Consider the following 8,452-nt stretch of genomic DNA (forward strand, 5'->3'; position numbering starts at 1 on the left):
GGACGACACCTGACGGCCTTAGGTATGAACCTCAGCGTATGTCATGTCGACCGAGATGCCGTTTATACAACGCTAAACAAATCTCACATTCAAGTCGGACTGGCGCCTCAGATTAGTGGGCAGGCCTCGTTGCACCATCTGCTGCCCGTGCCAGCCCCAATAAAGCAAATGCAGCAGCTTGGTCGGGATAATTAAAGTGATGTAAGTGGGATAGAAAATCCAGGCCGCTCCGTAACAGCACCATACAGGCTCCAGAGGAACATGCAAAGCTGTTATTATATTATATTATTAATTAAACGGTAAACGTGAATAAACGGGACCTTAGTGTGTTAGTGTGTTGTTGGTTGAATAAAGAAATTTGATTTAAAAGTAAGGACACTAAAATCACAACTAGAGCAGTAACATTTCTATTTTTATAGTAATCTTGAAGTAATTAAGATTGTTACAGCTGCCTGCTGGAAACTTGAATAAATATTACAAAACTAAACCTGTGAATGTACAATAATCATTTTTCTATAAAACTAATTAAAAAAAACAAACATCATTTTAACATATTATACATTTACGAGATCAGCATCTATGATCTTTGACCTGTAGTTTAATTGCGTTTCCTAGCAACAGTGGCAGGATGAACTGTGGTTGATTCGGCTGCTGAGATTTTTTCTTGATTGTGTTGATCTCTCATTCCCACTGAGAGTGTTTGTGGGTGAGGTGAACTCAACCCCTGAGCTGAATCTTATTCTTGTAAGTGCTGTGTTTTTGATTCAGCGCTTAATGTTCAGCTTCTCAGGTTCGCTGGTGTCAGAGGTGAAGCCTGAGCGGCCCGCTGCCTCTGTGTGAAGGGTTTTTGCCAGTTACAAAGGTTCGTAGAAGAAGTGGTTATGTCAGGAGGGGATTATTGATATCAGCAACACTGAGGTGAAATCAGGGATTGAGGGTGTAGCTGTGGCTATAAACTAGGGCAAAGCTGTCTTTGTCTGGAACATTCCTACATCTCAAAGCCAGACAAAGGTTTTTAGACCAGAAACTGTTTTATTTTTAACCTCATTTAACAACCGTTGGGCTGAATGATATAATTTCCATTTGGCTAATGAATGTGAGAAGGCATACTAATTTTCTGTCTCCATTTTCTCGTAGGAGTCCAGACACATAATCATCGTTTTAAGGATTTCAAATTTATATTCAAATGAATATTAGACAACTGAGCTAAAACAACTGAGCAAAAGACATTACATTACATTTAGATTCAAAGCAAGGACATATGTTTCTTTGCTGGAACCACTTTAACAGAGTTAATTACACCTAGACATTACGAAATATAGTTTTAGATAGACATTTGTGCTTCTGCGGAATCTCATTAATCCATTTAAGGCTGCTGTCATTACTGTCATACTGTGTCAGCAGAGTGTTTATGAGTCAGCACTAATAAACCCTTCTTGTTTGTGTTCACAAAAGAGACGAGCAACATAGATTTGTTGCTGGTTATAAGACTTGAAATGGACATGATGGTAAAGTACTGGGATCGCTGCCTTCTTGCATCATTACAGAGGTCTGGATTTTAGCTGCTGGATCTGTGATTATGAATCCTGTTGTGTTATATGTAGACTTGTTCTCTTGCCAGAGCTACGATGTTGTACTACACAATACTGACCACTAGGTGGAGGTACAAGTTAATATTTAAGTATTGAGGTGAATTAACTATTAAGAGTCTTATTTATTGACCACTGGATGATCTGATTTTATTCTTTATGATTGTTTTCTTTACAGTATTTAACATACATATATTATGCTGCAGTTATCACACATTGGGAATTAGTTTAATTGACTGACTGACCCTGCACAGCGCGTGTGTTAAATTATAGTTTTTTATAAGTCATTACAATGTACCTACTCACAACAGTTTACATTTTAGAGGATGAATTTATGATCGTTTTCACAGAATCTTTGACTTTAAGTAAAAAGAGGGAGAGAAATCACATTTTTAATTGCCTCCTTTCTCAAAATGGCAGTGTTGTCAGGTGGACATGATGTGCCATTCACTGTACAGGCCGTCAACAAGAGACAGGCTTATTTTAATAACTTACCACAGTGGAACAATACAAATGCAAAAGTCAAATGCATGACTCATAAACTAAGTAAAAGTGGGGGATTCAGGTGGACAAAGGGGAAAGACAGAAAGGCCTCTTAAACCCTACCAGTGGTTATTTATATTATAAATTACTCATTTGATTGACAACTCAAACTGCCTACTATAAGTAGTATACTTATGGTCTTATTCTTCTCATCAATACCAGGCCGTTCACATGGCAGACATTTGACTCGAGACCTGCATGCATGTTCATGTATGTATTGCATATGTCTAGTAAATGCAGGCTCTGTGATGTGTGTTTACACAGGAAACTCCACCTTTAAGTGTCCCGGTAATATTTAAGTCACTGATCCAGAATGTGTGGGACCAATAAAGTGTGCACCAAAAGGCAACACAGCCTTCTTGCTTGTTTTCTTCCTGCTATGTCACTGATTGGTAGTATTAATGTTTCCGAATTGGGATTTATTAAATAACTTGGTGACAATTTTCATTCATTCATTTGAGCTTGTATGGAAGAGCGAGCTCGTCAGCAACGCTACATTATTTTGCGATGTGTTGTACTAGTTTTTATACAGCTGGTGCCTAGAGAAGCTGTTTTTGCACAGATCCTCAACAACACCTCTTCTGGTTTTTCTGCAGTTTTCACGTGTGTGTGGAAGGGCACATCAGGTTAACTGCTTATAGGTGTTAACCCAGAGGGCACTTTAAAACACATCCTAGACTTCTGCAAGGCAAAGAATATTAAATCACATTTTGGGTTTCAATGCTGAAAATGAGCAGTCCACATTCTCCATCAACAGTTTTACATGTTCTAAATGTCTTGAAAAAAAGGTTTTAAAGAACATTGAAATGTATTTCATGGTGCAAACAATTTAAAAGGGACTCAAATCTGACAGCAGTGCTCAGTTATCAGCATCATGACAGAAAAGTCTTCAAAACCCCATATTAGTTAAAGCATACGGAAGTCCCTGCCTGTTAAAGAGTGTAGTGAACTCAGGGTGCTTTGCTTTTCCGCTCATTTCTCTTCTCCTCACAACGAAGCACAAAGCCGATTGTAAGTGAACTGCTTCCTAGCTGCTTTTCTAAAGGCAGAGTGGGTACGGCGGTGAACAACGGGCGCTGGCGTTCAACCCCTGACCCAACAGGAAGTGCTGCGGGGTTGCTATGCAGCTCTGCTCCCCAACTGCAAGAACTCTGGGTTCCCTGTTAACAAATGATGTGTGGTGTGGGCAGTATGGCAAACCATTTAAGCAAGCACTCTAGAAGTCTACAGTAAGAATAGATCAAGGGCGGGATGTAAGAGAGAATGAGAGAGAGTGATAGTTTGTCCTTGGCTGCAAAGTGGTGTTGGGTTCACGGCCTCTTCTCCTTCCTTTCTCTGTTAGGCCCCGTTTCCTCATTTCTCCTTTTTTCCTCCCTTTTTTGTTTCCTTCCAGCAGTCCTTGCACTCCACATGTGTCTGCCCCCTTGTCCTTTTTTCCTACCTTTTGTGCCCAGTGGTTATCTTCCTACCTAATCTATTGCTTGTCTCTCGCCCCCCCTCTCTCATTTGACCCCCTTCCCTTCTTTCCAGCCTCCACACTCTTCTTCAGTTATTGTTTTTTTTAGTTGTATCCTTTCTCAGAAAATTATTAGCCACATCTTACATTACACAAATAGGTGTAAGTACAGATTTAATAGATTATAGAACATAATGTAAGTTTAGGTGATTTATCAACATTCAAAATTTCATGGATTTGAAAGTGTCAGACATCTTTCAGTCAGTTGTAAGACAGCTTCATGAGCATGTGTGACTGATAAATGATATTGATTAAATCCTGAACTCACACAGCTTTTCAAGAGTGAACATCTGCCCAATTACACTGCAGTCATCTTCATGTACCATTACATTTTAAGTTTATCGTGTAGTCAGTCGATCTTTTTGGTCACTCAGGTAATTTCTCTCTACGCATGGATCCAACTTAACCTACAGCCTATTTGATAACAACTACCGGATATGTCTACATCAAAAAGCGTGAAGCTAATGTAGGACAGTTAAAAATGTGTCTGCTTTGTGCTCATACAGTATGATTGTGTGCCAGATAAACAGTGCAAATTGTCAGGTGGACAATAAGTTGTCTAAATCTTTTAGATTGAGATGTGTAAATAGTCTTCTATGATTCTGCTAAGATAGTGACAGTGATTGACAGATGCAAAGCTGTGGTACATAGGTTGACAGATGATTGCTAAAGAAATGTAAACAAAAGCCTACAGCTATGTTAATGGCAACGTGAGGTTATGCTTTGAGTCTCTGAGACTCACAACAGTGCAAAAATGCAGGTCTCGAGGAGGTTAATTTTACCACATTGAATATCCAAAAGCCAAGGCTAAAAGGGATAGTTTTCAGACAAATTTATAATTGGACCTAATGGTGGCATGAAAAAAATTCATCTTCTGGAAATTTTGCACCAGTCCACGCAGTGTAAGCTGAGCTATAGAGCAGGACAGGTGAAAGGTTTGACCTGCCAGTGGCATTAAAGGAAAGAGTCAGATCACTGTCAAAAGTGTGTAGGATTCATTCTGTTGAGACAATAAATATTTGTACAAATCTTAACGCCACTCCTTTGAATAGATGTTGAAATATTTTAGTCTGCACCAAAGTGCCTGCCTGACATTACATTACCTTAATGCCACACCGCTAGCACAGCTAAGCACATTGTGTTTCCAAACTGAGATACTATTAGAATACTCTGTTACATAAATGCTGTTTGTATAGCAAAGAATCATGAAGTTAACCTGATAAAGAAAGAAACAGTGTAATCAGTGTGATTTAGTTCAGTACACAGAGTCTGTGGTTCAGTATTAGTAGTGGAAGTGTGAAATCCCATATCTTGTAACATCTCATCATCAGCAGTTGATCAAGTACTCAGATCATTCTTTTAACTACAGGAAGAATGGAAACTCTGTTGAAACTGAAAAATAAAAAATTACCCACGTATCAGCTCAAAAGATAATTAAAATACCAAAAGTAAAAATATTCACAATGGTGGATTTCATATGAGTGAATGTAATAGTACTTAGATAGTACTTAGGTATAACTGATGCATAAATGTGTCCATCTTAATGTTAAAGATGCTAATGATGGAGCTTATTATACACTGTTCTGATGAACATACTGCAGGGTAGCTAATGAATTTCACACTGGGAATCACTCAAGTTTTAATTATTATACTATATTTTGTATTATTATGCAGATACTCAAAGTAATCACAGGTGGTGCAGTGAAAGGATATTTGCCTTGATATTTGTCAAAATATGAAGTAACATAAAATAAAAATAAATAATTGTACCTAAAAATATTGAAATAAATGTACTTTTCACAGTCGGTCTTGGGATCAATGTGAAACGTGCAGAACTGACAGTAGATGTGCAAACTATTCAGACTATAGGCAGTTTTAAATTCCTTTTACTCCCTTACGCCTCCTCCTCCAGCATTATCATCCTAAAACTCCTCTTCCTCCTCCTGCCACTCTTCTGGGATGCTGTGATGTATTTGTTTACAGCAAAACTCCTCCCCGTATGCCACCACAGTATTTTGGCTGTGCCTCCCTCCATCTCTTCCTCATCCCCTCCTGCCATCACACTGAAGCCAGTGTTTCAGCTTGCCTTCCTGTCGGCAACAAAGCATCTCCTCTCTTTGTCGGGGCCTCCTTTTGGAGAGGGGGGCCGGCCTCCAAGTTAATTGTGCATTCGTTAGCATTCGCCTGCCGCAACTTAATGACTTAACTCCTTAAAATGTAGATGTAGAGTGGTGGGTGTGAGTGTGTGTTTTCTTAAGTGATGCGATGTGTGTAATGTTTTATTCTTTTCTGTTGGGGTCTGCTAACTGCATCAGAAAAGAAGATTCTACTCTAATATGTCATATTAAAACTCAAATTCAGAGAAAACAGATGAGAAAGAGGATTCCTTAGGCTCACACTTGAGGGACTCCTGGTATGACAACAGTCCTCTAATGAGTAGCTGTGCCTTGCTCAAGAGAGACACGAACAATACTGTTCATTTACATTCTCCACTAGCTTTTACATGTTGCCATGTAAAGTCAAAAAAGCATTCATCCATCTCCACCTTCCTCTAAGCTGCGGCACCTCTATGGCGTTACCTCTTCTTCTCCAGCATTCTGTTTTATATCACCTGTTCTGATCTGTCTGAATCTCTTACAATCTGTGATCAGTGAGATCATCTCTTCCCTCTGATTTCAATCTCCATCGTCCTACACTCTGCCAAGTAGGAAGAGCAAAGTGGTTCCCAATATGTGCCCTCAGAAGCAACTAGTTGCTATGCAACACACCTTGGATTGTTTTTTGTTTGTTGTTTATTCACAAACACACCTTACAACAGCTCATCTAAGGGAAAAGGATTGACTCCAAATAGTTTGCTGGTAGAAATGCCACAAGTAAGAATCTTAGTTGCAGTAGCTGAGTTGTTTATGTAATCAAACAACAGTAAAACCTAAGGGATTATCTTCTGAGCCAATGTACAGTAGAAAACACCCAGTAGGCTGCCGGTCATTCAAGTTCATTTTTATTGTAGTCTTAAGCCTGTCTACTCAGAACTTATTCAGATTTTTGAAGTGCCAAGGGTACAACTTGTCCAAAGAAATTGATGTATAATTAATTAAGTAATTTGACTGGAGTATAATTGCTTGTTGAGGGAAAACGAGGCTGTCACTGTGAAAAGTGACATGCAGCACTGTCCACTGCAGCACAGTGAGAAATGGAGAAATACAGATACAGAAAAAAATCTGCAAATACGAACGTGGCAGTTTTTGAACCCACTCAGAACTTTTTCTCTCTCAGAAGGAGAAACGCTACCAAGACAGTCGGCCACAGAGAAGTACACATCACCTCTCTATCCAGACGAAGAAATGTAATCGGCCTGCTTACTATCCAGAAAAATCACATTACCTGCTAAAGAGACGTGTCCATTTGTTTTTAAAGTGACTGTCAGTTTGTTTTCTGTTGTTTATCTGCAAATGTTGCCTCTGGCATTGAAAGTGTGGTAAAGTTCAGCATTTATTTGGCCGTGTGATTGGTTCAACGCCGAACAAGGATAGCTGTGTAATAACTACATTATCAGCCTTGGTTGTGTATCATAATATTCAACCTATTATACACAAAGTTATTTTATAGAGAACACAGATTGATGACACCTCTGTATTTATAACAATAATAATTTATATAAATATTTAATTTATATATAAAATATCATTTAACTACTGGATAGATTTGTGCAGACGTTCGTGGTCCCCAGATGCTGCATTTTATTGGCTTTGGTAACACTTGAAGTTCCCTTTACATGTCATCATTTGGGACATTCACTTTAGCCTCAGCTGTACTTTGCGTTTACCTGCAACAGATCAACATGTTACTGCTGTCACTGTAAACACATAAGCATGCTGATGATAGTATTCAGCTCAAGCAGTCTGCCTAAATGCAGCCTCACAAAGCTGCAGCATGCCTGTGGATTATCTTGCTCTCTCCCTACCTCGAATAATCCAATGATCCTCACACAGCCTGTTAGTGATATACGTCATAAAATATGTTTGCCAAATGATTTTTCCCAGGAGACAGCGAGTCATCAGAATGAACTTTGTACGACAGTGTAAGAATACAAAGTAAACTGTGCTTCAGTCTTACTGTAATCTTATACTCTGAGCTACTGGAGTCCACAATTTATTGACTCTATTGACAGTGTGGAGCAGCTCTCTGCTGCCCCTGCACTCAAAAGAATGAGCACAGGCTCAAATTACAGCAGCACACAGGAAAAACAGAATCATCTGGATCCTGTCTGGCCACATTTAAAAGTGCACTATTCCATAGGCAGGACCAGCAATTTGGGAAATACAGCACATGTGTCTGTCTGTGGCAAAGGAAGCAGAATGTTGTGTAAATTAAATTGCCTATGAAGTGATTTATTTAACTTCCTGAACATCGTGATTATTTATTCACCTGTTCATTAATTACTCTGCACTTCCTTTTGTTCCAGCTCCCTGTGCTATAGCCTGGTTGACAGCTGTGTGTTTATCCCAGTTAGGTAAAACATATGATAACACACATTTACAGTGTGCAGGATTAAACTGATATAGGTCATGAAGATACTTTTATAATCATATGCTGATGGATGGAAGAAAAGTAAGAATCATGTGACTCATATACACAGACTTGTCCACAAATCTACAGGTATGCAAACATTCTGCCGTGCGCGTACCTCCACTAGCCTCAGGTGGTAGATGCTTCAATCCTGTCACACCTTTGCATCAGCGTACCTGGCACAAGGTGGCCGCCTCGTTGCTGAGTCGGGCGCATGCGCATGTGCTACGTTCAT

This window comes from Anabas testudineus, chromosome 3, assembly GCF_900324465.2.
Source record: "Anabas testudineus chromosome 3, fAnaTes1.2, whole genome shotgun sequence".
Lineage (NCBI taxonomy): Eukaryota > Metazoa > Chordata > Actinopteri > Anabantiformes > Anabantidae > Anabas > Anabas testudineus.